Here is a 12,097-nt window from a genome sequence, read left to right on the forward strand (position 1 = left end):
AGACAAAACTACATCTTGTAACTGAATTTTGGCCTAGATAAACTGACGAGTTGCTGGGGTAACCAGGGGTCCAAAGATCTCATTTTGAGCAACTCTGGTCTTTTCTCCATCCCTCATCCTTTCCTTACTTTCTTCCCTTTGTTGGTCCCAGCTTGACTCTTTACCCCACCTTCGTCCCCTTCTCTCCCTTCTCCGTTCCTCTGTTTCTTTTTTGAGAGTTATGGAATAGTAAAATAGAAAGTGAACTTGCAGATCTTTAAGTCCTACTACCTCCTTTTACAGATGAGAGGGACAATGAACCTACCCAAGTCAGAGGAAACAGAACCTGGCCCCCTGGCTCCTGTGTTCATGCAGCCATGTTTTTCTATTTTGTCATGAAGCCCCTAAGCCTTGTTCTTCAGCTCTCCATCCTGCTGCTCCCTTGGTGCTGACAGTGGTTAACCCATAGTGATTAAAGTTGTTTGTTACCAGGGCTAGGAAAGGAAGGGTTTAAAGGAGTCAAACTTCCCTCTTCTATCTGCCTCTCCCCCCCACCCTCCCAATTTTCAGTCACTCACAATTTCTGTGCATTCTTCCTTCTAAATTAGTTGTCACACTTGCACACTCTTTTCTAAACTGATACCATTGCCCTGGTTCAGACTGTGGTCCTCTTTCTCCTGGCCTATTTCAACAACCACTTTTCTATTCTCTTTGTTTTTAAGAACCATTCTCTACCTCAAGCTCCAGCCCCAAATATCCATTCATCCATCCCACTGTTGCCAGAGTGATCTGATAATGCTGCTCTCATCCCTATGAGATAAAGCTCAATCTTTTGGTAGGGCATGTGACAGACAAGTCGCTCTGCGGTCTGGTCCCTGCCCTCCTGTCAAGTCTCACCCCATCACCCTGTGTGTTAGTCGGGCTAAGTTATGATATATTAATAAGCAACTCCAAAATTTCAGTTGCTTACTAAACAATTATACAAAGTCTTCTAAGGTCTGAGTGGCTCTCCAGAGGACCTGTCTCCATGCAGTGACTCAGCGATCCCAGCTGCTTTGACCATGTGATTTTACCATTGCATCTGGAAGTTTACCCCACGATTGCCATGGAGAAGGAAGAGAGAGCCAGAAGGTAGGCTTCAGCTTGTAAGCTGGCCAGAGTTTTTCGCCTAACTGTAAGGGGCTGGGAAATGTGGGGAATGTTTGGTGAGCACTGCTGGCTCTGCCAGTCTCTCCTTTCAATCAAAGCTCAGGATATACTTGACTACTTGTTCCCTGAGTATAAATTCTTTTCAGCATCCACATCTGTTTTCCTCGCATCCTCTTCACCCATTGCTGAGGGGATTCCCATCCTAGGGTTCTGGGGATGGCTGAATATACAATACCTGACACTGGAGAGATGAGATTTGCAGCAGTTTATTAGTTATATGTACTCACAGCTCTGGGGAGGAGGACACGGCACACCACACAGGGCCTCACGGGTTACATTCATGGATTGTGGGAGGCAGGCGTTGCCCTCTCATGAAGGTAGGGTGACCCTAGTTCCTGCAAGAGGATGTGATTGGTTTGTTTGAATAATTCCGTGGGCTGGCAGGGAACCAAAGCCCACTCCTCAGTGATAAGCAGGCACTGAGCCTACTCTCTGTGATGAAGAAGGTTGTTTGGCTAGGCCACGGTATCCACTGGAGCCCGGGGGAGAGGAGCTTGTAATGAAGCCTTATGAGTCCCTCCCAACTTTACTAGATGTCAAGGCAGCACTTGATATTGAAACTTAGTTTTAGGCCTAACACCACAAATGTCTTTGCACCAAGGCTTGGGGTATCCTGCCTTAGGTGTACCCTTCCTGCTGACCTGCAAACTTCTCCACACCCAAGTCTCTACCTATAAGAAGCTATTCCTGACTTTCCCAGGCTGACTTAGGGGTTCATTCTCCAATGTCCCCACTGCACCTTGTAGTCTCCTCCATCACAGCACTTTTTGCTGTCATGTCTACCTGGTTGTTTCTCTCTAAACCAAGATCTCTCCATGGGTAGGGAAAGGATATTTAATCTTCAGATCCTCAGTTTTAACCAAATGGTATCTAGAGACAATTTATGATTGTGGTTGAATGAATGAATGAACAAATAAATTAAAGAATTGACCACAGAAATATCTAGTTTCTTGTATTCCATCCCCCCACCATCACCCTAGCCCAAGACACTGACTTCTCTTGCCTGAACAACCACATAGCCCGTTCCTGACATCACTCTTCCATTCTTGTCCCTATCCAGCCCACTCTCCACTCAGCAACCGCATGAGTAGGAAACACAAATCAGGATGAGGTTTCCCATTTCCTTAGAATAAAATCCAGCATCCAAACTCCTTCCCATGACCCACAGGCATTTTCTGGCCCCAGCCTGTCAATCTGGCCTCAGCTCATCCTGCAGCTCCCACACTGGCCTGCTCTTAGTTCCTTGAACACACTAAGATTTTCCTCCCTACTTTCTCAGGCTTTCTCAGGGGTGGTCCCTGTGCCTGGAATGCTCCTACTTCCCTTCTTTCCTGTTAAGCTCTTTCTCAGTCGTTAACTCAAATGTCACTCTCTCTAGCAGTATGGTTCTTTTGTTTTGATTGCAAGTGAGAAAATCCCACATGAATTACTGTAAATAATAAAGATAATTTACTGACTCCTGTATCTCCCCAGTCCAGAAATAGAACTGGCTGCAAGAGAGGCTTTATCTGTGTCACTGAGGACTCTATTTCTCTCCTTTTCTGCACAGCTCTGTCTCTTTCCTCAAGGTAACAAAATGGCTTTCACAGGTCAAGTCTCACATGCTCACATCACAATTACCAGAGGGAAGAAGGAAGAAAGAAGGTCCCTTCTGGTAGCTCCCGCTTAAGTCCAGGGATTCATTTTCTCTCATTGACCTAAATGGAGCCACATACTTATGTCTAAACCAATCATGGAGGAGGAGAGGGAAGGTGTGTGTGTAGGGGAGGGATTGGATTTACTTGTGCCAAACAGGACTCACCCCTGGAGGTGCGGGCGAGATCATACATAAACAACATAGCTGCATATGGGGACGGTTTAAATCTCTAAAGGATGAAGAGTACTTTTGATGGGAGATGAGAGAAATTCATATTTGGGAAGCAACCAAAAATGCCCATCACACTTTCTCAGAGGACCCTTAACTGCCCACCCCATCTAAGAAAGTCTCCTATGTTATCTTGTATCACTGAATCCTACCCACTTCCCTCATAGACCTGCTATATCAATATTTATTTTATTGGTTTACTTGTCCCATTAGCCTCATAAGGGTAGATGCCATGTCTCGTTTGTTCACCTAGTGCTGGAACATACTAGAAAACGCAGTAAATATTTGCTGAGTGGTAGAATAAATTAACAATTTTTTAAATTCTAATTTTAGCCCTGAGTTTTACTAAGGCAGGTGGGAGAGGAGAGGTTGGGAGGATAAGAGTGAGTGTTAATTTGACTTTTTTTTTGTCTTGAAGCCTAGTTTCTCTTCCAATAATCCCTCAAATCCCTCCTCCCCAGATCATTTCTTATTAGTCCACCTGCTCCTGGCATTCTGGTAATTTGGTGTCCCTCTGATTTTTTTTTTTTTTTTTTTTTTTTTTTTTGACCTACCTTGAATTAAGTCTCAATAGGAGGCTTGGTTTTTAAAAGACAATTAGTTAAATTATATATTTTCCAGAGAGAAGGCAGAGACTAAGTCTCTCTTTGTGGTTTCCCAGTTCTTACTGATGTAGTGGGTGTGCTTTACTCAGTGAAAGTTCAATCTTCCTCACAGATATAAAGACTGATGACAATGCCAGGTAGTAGAAAGAGAGAAGAAAATTGGGACCAAGCCAGGAAAAAGAAGAAGCCACCAGGGAAGAATAAAGGTTGGCAAATGATGGAGTGGGAGGTCTCTTGGGTGAAAGGGACATAGTTCAAGAGATGGAGCATTAGAATGATCTTAGAGAATGAAGAATAAAGAACCTACAGAATAGAAATAGAGCTGGAGGAAACTTCCTTCCTTCTTACATTCACCCATTTACTCCTTGGCAATAATTGAGCACCTACTATGTGGCAGGCCTTCTTCTGGGAGCTGAGGATACAAGGATGGTCAAAACATACAAGTCCTTGCCCTCAAGGAGCTCACACCCTAGTGACAGAAGAGAGCCAACAAGCAAAAACTTGCATGTGGAACGCAGATGGCTGGATACAGATGGCAGACTGAAAACAACATCTACTTTTGCTCCTTCCTGAAATCTCACAGAATGGCAACGAAGACATTTTTAAAAGGCACAGACCTTCATGGATAAGGAACAGGGGAAAGGAGACAATAGGAACAAAGCTGGGTGCTAGAGCACAGCTGGAGAAAACTGCATCCAGGGTGCACTGAGGAGAAAGCTGACAACCAGCATGGTTGACCCCTAATAATCACCTCTCAGAAAACAGGAGTGGGTGGTGTCGGGTGAATCTGGAACGGAGCATGTGTATTTGTGTTTGTGCACACACACACACGTGTGTGTGTGTGTGTGTGTGTGTGTGTGTGTGAAGGGAAAAGAAGATAAAGAAGAGCATTTAACAGTTTATTTAAGAGGCCATCAGGTGGATGGATAGATAGATGGTGGATAGGTGGATTGGCTAGATTGATCAGTCACAAGATGGATAGATGGATAGAATGATATGGCAAATGTGGCAAAATGTTAAAAGTTGGTGGATCTGGGTATCTGGGTGGGAGGCATATTGGAGTTCTCTGTATTTTTGTATTATTTTTGCAACTGTCCTGTAAGTTTGAATCATTAAAAAAACAGTTAAAAAAAAAAAAAAAAAGGCAGTCAGCTCCCCAGACCTTCTCCTCTTCCCATAGAAGAGAATGGGCATCCCTGGCAGAAGACTGGAGGCTTTTTGCTGTAAAGGAAGCAGACCCAGCTGAGGGAGGAGTTCTGGACAAAAGGTGAGGGATTGGTGAGTGAATGAATACTGCAGGCTGGGGAGCCCACCTCTCAAGAAAGAGGCAGCCAGCCTGTACCCACCAGCAGGGGAAGAAGTTTTCTCTGGAGAATCTATCTCAACAGAAAAAGACCCAAAGATATCGATGTTGGGGTTTTCCAACCAAATGTTCCAGCCAGATTACCCCACATAGTGAAGCTCTCCAGTCAACAAGCCCTGCCCATGCATTCAGAACTACCAATTAGCATTTAGTTCCCTGTTCTTCAGAGGAGCAGATGGTCAGGGATTACCAGACATCTGAGGAAAGTTTCTAACAAGGAACACTAAACGAAAACCAAATAATCAGAAAAAACAACTTGGGGGAAGCAGATTATGCAGAGAGAAGAAAACTTAAAAAGAGAGAAAGAATGAAAGAGAGGGAGAAAATAATCATTTATATACTCATGAAGATATTTATATACTTGTGAAAAGATACATAAAGATAGCAAAACTATCAAATAATAATGGGATGCTATATAAAAAGTAATATTCACAGAACAAAAAGGAGCTGTTTGAAATTAAACATATGATGATAAAAATGAAAAATTCATTTAAAAAATTGGAACGTTGAAGAAAGCTCCAAAAAGTAGAATGAAATAGACAAAAAAGAAGGAAAAGATAAGAAAATTAGAGGAGGAGCCCAGGAAGTCCAAATAATAAGAACTTCAGAAAGAGAAGAGAGGAAAGAAGAGAGATTTGGAGTCAAAAACCTCAAAAAATTGGCTAACGGGGTTGAAAGTGGTTTCTTTTAGGTAGGGGAAATGGAAGGGGTGGGAATTACTGCTTCTCAGAATAAACTTTGTGGATCTAGCTGTCTGTTAAAACCCTGTACATGATTAACATTGAAAATAAAAAAGACCAAAAGAAAGGAAAAAGAAAATACTAGAAATAAATATAACATATTAGTCATTTATCTCTGGGTGATAGCAAAATGGATTATGTTTATTTTCTTTTTACTTTGTCATATTTTCTACATTTTCTAAAATGAACATGGTTCATTTTTAAAAATTATAAAACATATTTTAGGTTAAGGGGAGAGAGAGTTTTAGGTAAAGGTTCTAGTTGCAATAGGGAGATTTGGGAAGCCTTCACTGTATGTGACATTTGGCCTGAACTTTGAGGAAACAAGCAATGTGGGTATTTAGCACCCAACTTCCCCTACATCTCAAAAAGCAACTTTGAACTGTGAAGCAATAATTTCAGTTTGTAAACAGAGGAAGAGCATTCCAGAAAGAGGGAACAGCATATGCAAAGGTCCTGGGGTGGGAGTGTGCTGGGAATGTGCTTGGAGCTTGTGAGAAACATTAAGAGGCCAGTGTGGCAGATGTGGAGGGTGAGAGATGAGGCCAGAGGGGGAGCTGGGGCAGACTAAGTAGAACCTTATGGGGCAAGCTAAGTATTTTAGATTTTATTCTGACTGTTACAGGAAGGAGAAAAGGGATGTAATCCAATTAGCATTTTAACAGGGTCACCTTGGCTTCTGGTGTGTGAGTGGGGGTGGGGGTTGTGGTAGGCGAGAGTGGAATCTGGGAGACCAGTTAGGAAGCTACTGCTGTTGTCCAGTTAGGGGAGTTCTTCAAGATCCCTCATCTATAAAACATGGATGTGAATCCCAAAAGTGAAGCTGTTTTAATTAAAATAGTAGTTGGAATCCAGAGCCCCCTGCCCCCACCTGGTCCCCCTGGAGAAGTGCCTTTGAAACTACAGTCCCGTGGATAGGCATTTAAAAATTCAGATGCCACCTAGTTCCCTCCACTCACTGAGGAGTCTCCATGCAGGGAGGAGCTGGACCACAGGTAGGGTTTGGGTAGGAGGGCTTCCCAGGTGGGGAGGTAGAAAAAAAAGATCATGCTCCATGCCCCAAAAAGGAGAGCTTTTATAGGAAGAAAGAGCAATACTCCAAGCATCTCTGATCCAGCTCAGGGTGCTTCCCACTGACCACACTGCCTCTGGCTGCTTTTAGGCAGAAGTGTGGTACATCATATTTTTACTGTGTTTAGCCCCCAGGGGACATGCTTTGATTCAGCTTGAGTCCATAAGACAAGACGTGGGAGTGGGAAAGAGGCCAGGGAGGACAAGGGATAAGGGATCATGTCACTAGGATCCTGGCTTCCTCTAACTTCCCCATCTCTGTGGTGTGCTAGGAAATGTTTGACAACTAGTTCTCGGTTGTCAGGGGAAGGGGGAGGAGGATGGAGAAGAAAGAAAAAAGCCCTGATCTGTAGCAGTTGCAGATTTCCATGGTGCATATAGTCCCATTATGGCCGATTTAAAACTTCCACCCAGTCACTGAACATAAGTTGGGAAGAGGTGTACACTTAAACACCACTATAGAGTATTCCCATCACACTGACACAGCAGAGGAAAATAACTTCCAGAGCTCAGATAAGAGTAAAATGTAGCTGCATAATTTAAAAGTGATGAGTTTTGATTATTTATTTTCACTTTCACTTTAATTTAACCCTTTAATGACTGTGTTTAACAATGGGCCTGCAGAATTTCTGAAAAGTTGACAATGCCTCCCATGAGTCAATCTGAGCCAGTCCCAGCACCCCACTTCCCCTACATCTCAAAAAGCAAATTTGAACTGTGAAGCAATAATTTCAGTTTGTAAACAAACTGTGGTACATCCATAAAATAGACTAGCACTCAATAATAAACAGAAATGAGCTACTGAATTACACAACACCTCGAACGAGTCTGAAAGACATTGTTATGCCAATGGAAAGAAGCCAGTCTTAAAAGGTTACATAATGTATGATTCCGTTTTTTTATGACAATCTTTGTGCTGGGTGGAGCTGTTATATACCCCACAAAAGGCCATGTTCTTTTAATCCATTCCTGTGGGGGCAGACCTATTTTGGATGGAACCTCTTGGTTCAATTGAGATGTGACCCAGCCTATTCAGGGTGGGTTTTAACCTCTTTACTTGGGTCCTTTATGAGGATAAGAGAGAGATATGCCCAGAGACATTTGGAGACAGCCATTGAAGCCAGAACCAGGAGAGAAGGACCAGCAGATGTTGCCAAGTGCCTTCCCATGTGACAGAGGAACCCTGGATGCAGCAGCCTTTCCTCAGAGAAGGTATCTTCCTCTTGATGCCTTAATTTGGACATTTGCATGGCCTTAGAATTGTAAATTTGTAATAAAACCCCATTGAAAAAACCAACCCATTTGTGGCATGTTGCATTGTGGCAGGTTTAGCAAACCAAAACAGACATGAAAGAAAAAACCATAGTGATGGAGAAGAAATCAGTGGTTGCCAGGAGTTAGAGATGGCAGAAGAAAGGGACTGTAAAGGGATAGCACCAGAGGATTTTGGGGGGTGGTGGATGATGGAACTATTCTGTGTGCTGATTGTTGTTGGGATTACGTAAATCTATACATGTGTTGAAATTCATAGAACTTTATACCAAAAACAGAGTCTATTTTACTGTGATAATTTTTTTTTTTTTAAAGGGAAAAAGTCAGCATATTGCTAAAAAAATGATAGACTTTCAGTCTGAATTGGGTCAATCACTCTGCTTCTCTGGGCCTTCTTTGAATCCTCTGTGAAATGAAAGGTCTGGGCATCAGGAGTGGCACGTGCAAATATGGTAACATAAATGGAAGGCAATAAGGAGTGGTGGGAACTGTGGAGAACTGGTGAGTTTACACCTCCCTACTGGCTTCAGCTTCAGCCTTAGCTGAAGGCTACCGTGCTAGAATGTGGGCCTAGTTTATCTGGAATATTTAAAGGTGAATTTTCCTTACTTTAAACACCACAAGACTCCAACAAAACGTGTCTGAATCACATTCAACTGGGGGGCTGCCAATTTGAAGCCTCTAGATAGCATGCTCTGTACCATCCTTTTGAGCCCTATGGGTCAGTGCTGTAAGCCCTGCTCAACTGTTTTACCAGGTTCTTTATCAGAGATTGTGAGAGAGATTTGGAAGTTACTTTGAAGGTTCTTGCGCCACCAAATGTAAAATTGAGCCTCACTTTGCCCCATTTAAAAGTTGTGCAATTGAGGTATACCAAGTGTTATTGTGGTCATCAGAATGCACGTGTCAGAAAAAGAACCCAGGCCTGAACTGGACTCAAATGGCTCCGTCCCCACTCCTCAGTGGTCCCATGGGAGCACTTAGAAATGTGTCATTTAATCTGTTACAGATCATAGCCTCTCATAAATGGGCCTGATTCATCTACACACATTACCGATTTTGTGATGATGAGCGAGAATGAGGCCATCTTTCATCCACATTGCAAACCATGATTGATGCTCTCGCATAGTTAGATTTACACTTAGCAGGTAATGGAGGGAAGGCCCATTATAAGGGCTGAAAAATGACATCTGAGTAGGAAGGAACATGCATCCAGAGCAGGAAGCTGGGGAATGGGGTGCAAATGTGAGGAGAACAAATGAGCCCATGAGTTGGAGGCTGCGGTCTCAGGCTGTGGTCCCAGTAACATTTACATACTAGCATTGCACCCCAAGGGAAGAGGTGGGTTTGGGGGTCTGTGGGACAGGTCTGGGACTGGAAGGGCAGTGGGAGGGAGCCGGCCTGAGGGGGCTGTACCCCTCAGGGTTGCATTCCCAGGAAGACCAGTCACAGGCTGAAGGAGGGGAAAACTAGTAGGAAAGAATCCACAGGTTCAGGAGTTCACTCCTGGGGACTCAGGACCCAAAAGGGAAAGCTGGACCTTTCCTGCCAGGAACTGTGGCAGCCAGAGCTTTTGCCCAACATGGTTTCCTTTCTCTACTTCATCTATAACCAAACCTTTTTTATTTAGAGGCAACCCATTCCATGTAGTTTGGGAAGAAAATGGATCCCTCTGTCTCTTCCAGATAAGGGCCTAGAACTAGCCTGCTCTAGTTGGAGCACCTGCCACCCCAGTCTCAGGCATTAGTTCAGGGATGGTCACGTGACTCCAGCTGGTATAACCTGAGTTCTTCCTGAGGCTCGTGCCATGCTAGAGCTAAACCAAAAGAGTCATTCTCTTTTCTCTGTACTAGCTGTAAGGATAATGTAAGTGGAGCATCTTGCCATCACATGGGAAGATCACATGAAAGGAAAATTGAGCTAAGTGTGTATAAATGGTTTTGATGCTAGTGGTTGAGCTCCCAGATACATGCCTACCTGAAGTCTACTTCTTAACATTTTACTTACATGTACCAACTTTGTCCTTCTTTCCTTCCTAATTCCTTCTTTTTCACATATCTTAACCTAGTTTGAGTTTAATTTCTGTCATTTGCAACCAAAAGAGTCTTGAATAATATATTACCTATGTGCATATCTAATGCTAACATGTTGAACACATAGTGAGTATATTAATAGTAAATTAAATCGCATGGAGCATAAGATTCAACTAATGTATACTATGCACCAAAACTATGCAAGGTACTACAAATCAAATTATGAATAAGACAGGCAATATGGTCTACCTATACCATATTGGCCTTATTTAATATTAAATAAGATATTATGTGAATACAATCATTCAAATTATTCACTCCACTGTTGGCTACTATGTGCCAGGACTATACCAGGATAAAATAATGAACAAGACAAATGAGGTTCTTTTTCTCATGAAGCCTAATTCTCTGCCTCAGTTTCCTCATCTGTAAAATGGGTATTTAAACAGTACCTACTTCCCAAGTTACTGCGATTAAATGAGATATATCAAGTTCATAGTATAATGCCTGGCACATTGCAGGTATCCAATAAATGGTAGGTGGTAGTTTTTAATACAGAACTTTTTGGATATCCAAGAGTCCTTTTTAAAATTTGACTGTTTTCTACTGCAACAAGAAAGTAGTCTCCAGGGTCAGACAGAACTGGTTCATACCCTGCTTCCTCTACTAACTAAAGACCTTGGACAACTTATTTAATTTCTCTGAGTCTCAGGTCCTCATTGGTAAAATGAGATAATAATATCTTCCTCATAAACATATATAGCTGGTGCTTAGTTATTTTTATTATTAATCATTCCACAAAAGTATAATGAAAAAACTGCTTGAGAAAAATGAACTCAGAGGACATAGGAATAACTGTTATTTTTCTAAATAGGATTCAGAATCACCACCTAGTACAATTTGCATATTTTTCATCAAAATACTTGTGGGAGCAAAAGAGGGAAAATTATCCCGAGGGTGGGAGTCTGGGGAATTCCTGACCGATAGTGGCCTCCTGCAAAAGAGAAATCTATTTGTGTAAATGTGTAGATTTTTGCATTCCAATCTATGGTACATTCAGGCCTCTTTTATTGTAAAGAGGTTTTAAGTTACCTCCCAGTTAAATCATTTCAAACCCTCGTCTCCCTACCTGACATTCCAGTAAGTAGTGGCTGTTTTATCCTGTGGCTTCCTAAGCTTTTCACATGGAGGGGTCTGTGCCCCCAGTTTGCCAAGCACAGCCTCAGAGCCTTCCAAATGGCAGTGGCTCAATGTTGCCAAAAAGGGGTGACCCAGTGAGAGGAAGAGGGTGGGGGCCCCAAGTCGGGCTCTCACTGCCTAATTTGGTAACCTTGTTCTAGAGGCAACATACATTACGCAATTCCTGTCACCGAGAAGAAAAGGCAGGGTAAAGATGTGGAGAAGTACATCAGTCAGGACAATAAATGCTGAGAGAATATTCTCCCCACAAGGCTGCCAGGAAAGATGCTGGCAGAGAGAGCACCAGACCAGAAAAATCAAGAGTGAAAGTAAATGGGCTGAGAAGAGGGTGCCAACAGAGCAAGGCAGGCAGGCAGGCTGCTTGGTCTTGAGAGTGAATTGCACGCATTTGGAGGTGCAGGGGGTGATGAAAAACCTTTAGAATTAGGCACCCCAGAGCCTTTTAATCCAAGTGGATGCATGAACATCGTATTTGCTGGAGTTGACCTGGAGCTGCCTGCATGGGCCATATGGTTTTCCTGATCCATTAAAGCCACTAAGTGAGGAAGTAATTTATTGCTAGAGATCACTGTCCGCACCAGAATATCCCAGTGTGTTCGCTCCATTGTTTCCTTAATAAGGGAATAGAAGAGCCAGGCTTCACTGAGTGGAGAGGGGTTGGGGTGGGAGGTGGGAACGGACAGGACGCCTTTGGGTTATTTATTCTAAGAGTTAGACCACATTTATTTGGGGAGGAGGAAGACTCCGAAGAAGCCTGAATG

At 43.0% G+C, this 12,097-nt stretch overlaps 1 long non-coding RNA gene across 1 annotated transcript; it reads left to right on the forward strand.

Moving 5' to 3' along the window:
- The first annotated feature begins 1,013 nt into the window (after positions 1 to 1,013).
- Positions 1,014 to 7,924, forward strand: LOC119544590. Its single transcript, XR_005218868.1, has 3 exons — positions 1,014 to 1,110; positions 4,838 to 4,924; positions 7,905 to 7,924. It is a non-coding gene; the product is annotated as an uncharacterized LOC119544590 (long non-coding RNA).
- The last annotated feature ends 4,173 nt before the right edge of the window (positions 7,925 to 12,097 follow it).

This window comes from Choloepus didactylus, chromosome 9 (genome assembly GCF_015220235.1).
Source record: "Choloepus didactylus isolate mChoDid1 chromosome 9, mChoDid1.pri, whole genome shotgun sequence".
Classification (NCBI taxonomy): Eukaryota; Metazoa; Chordata; class Mammalia; order Pilosa; family Megalonychidae; genus Choloepus; species Choloepus didactylus.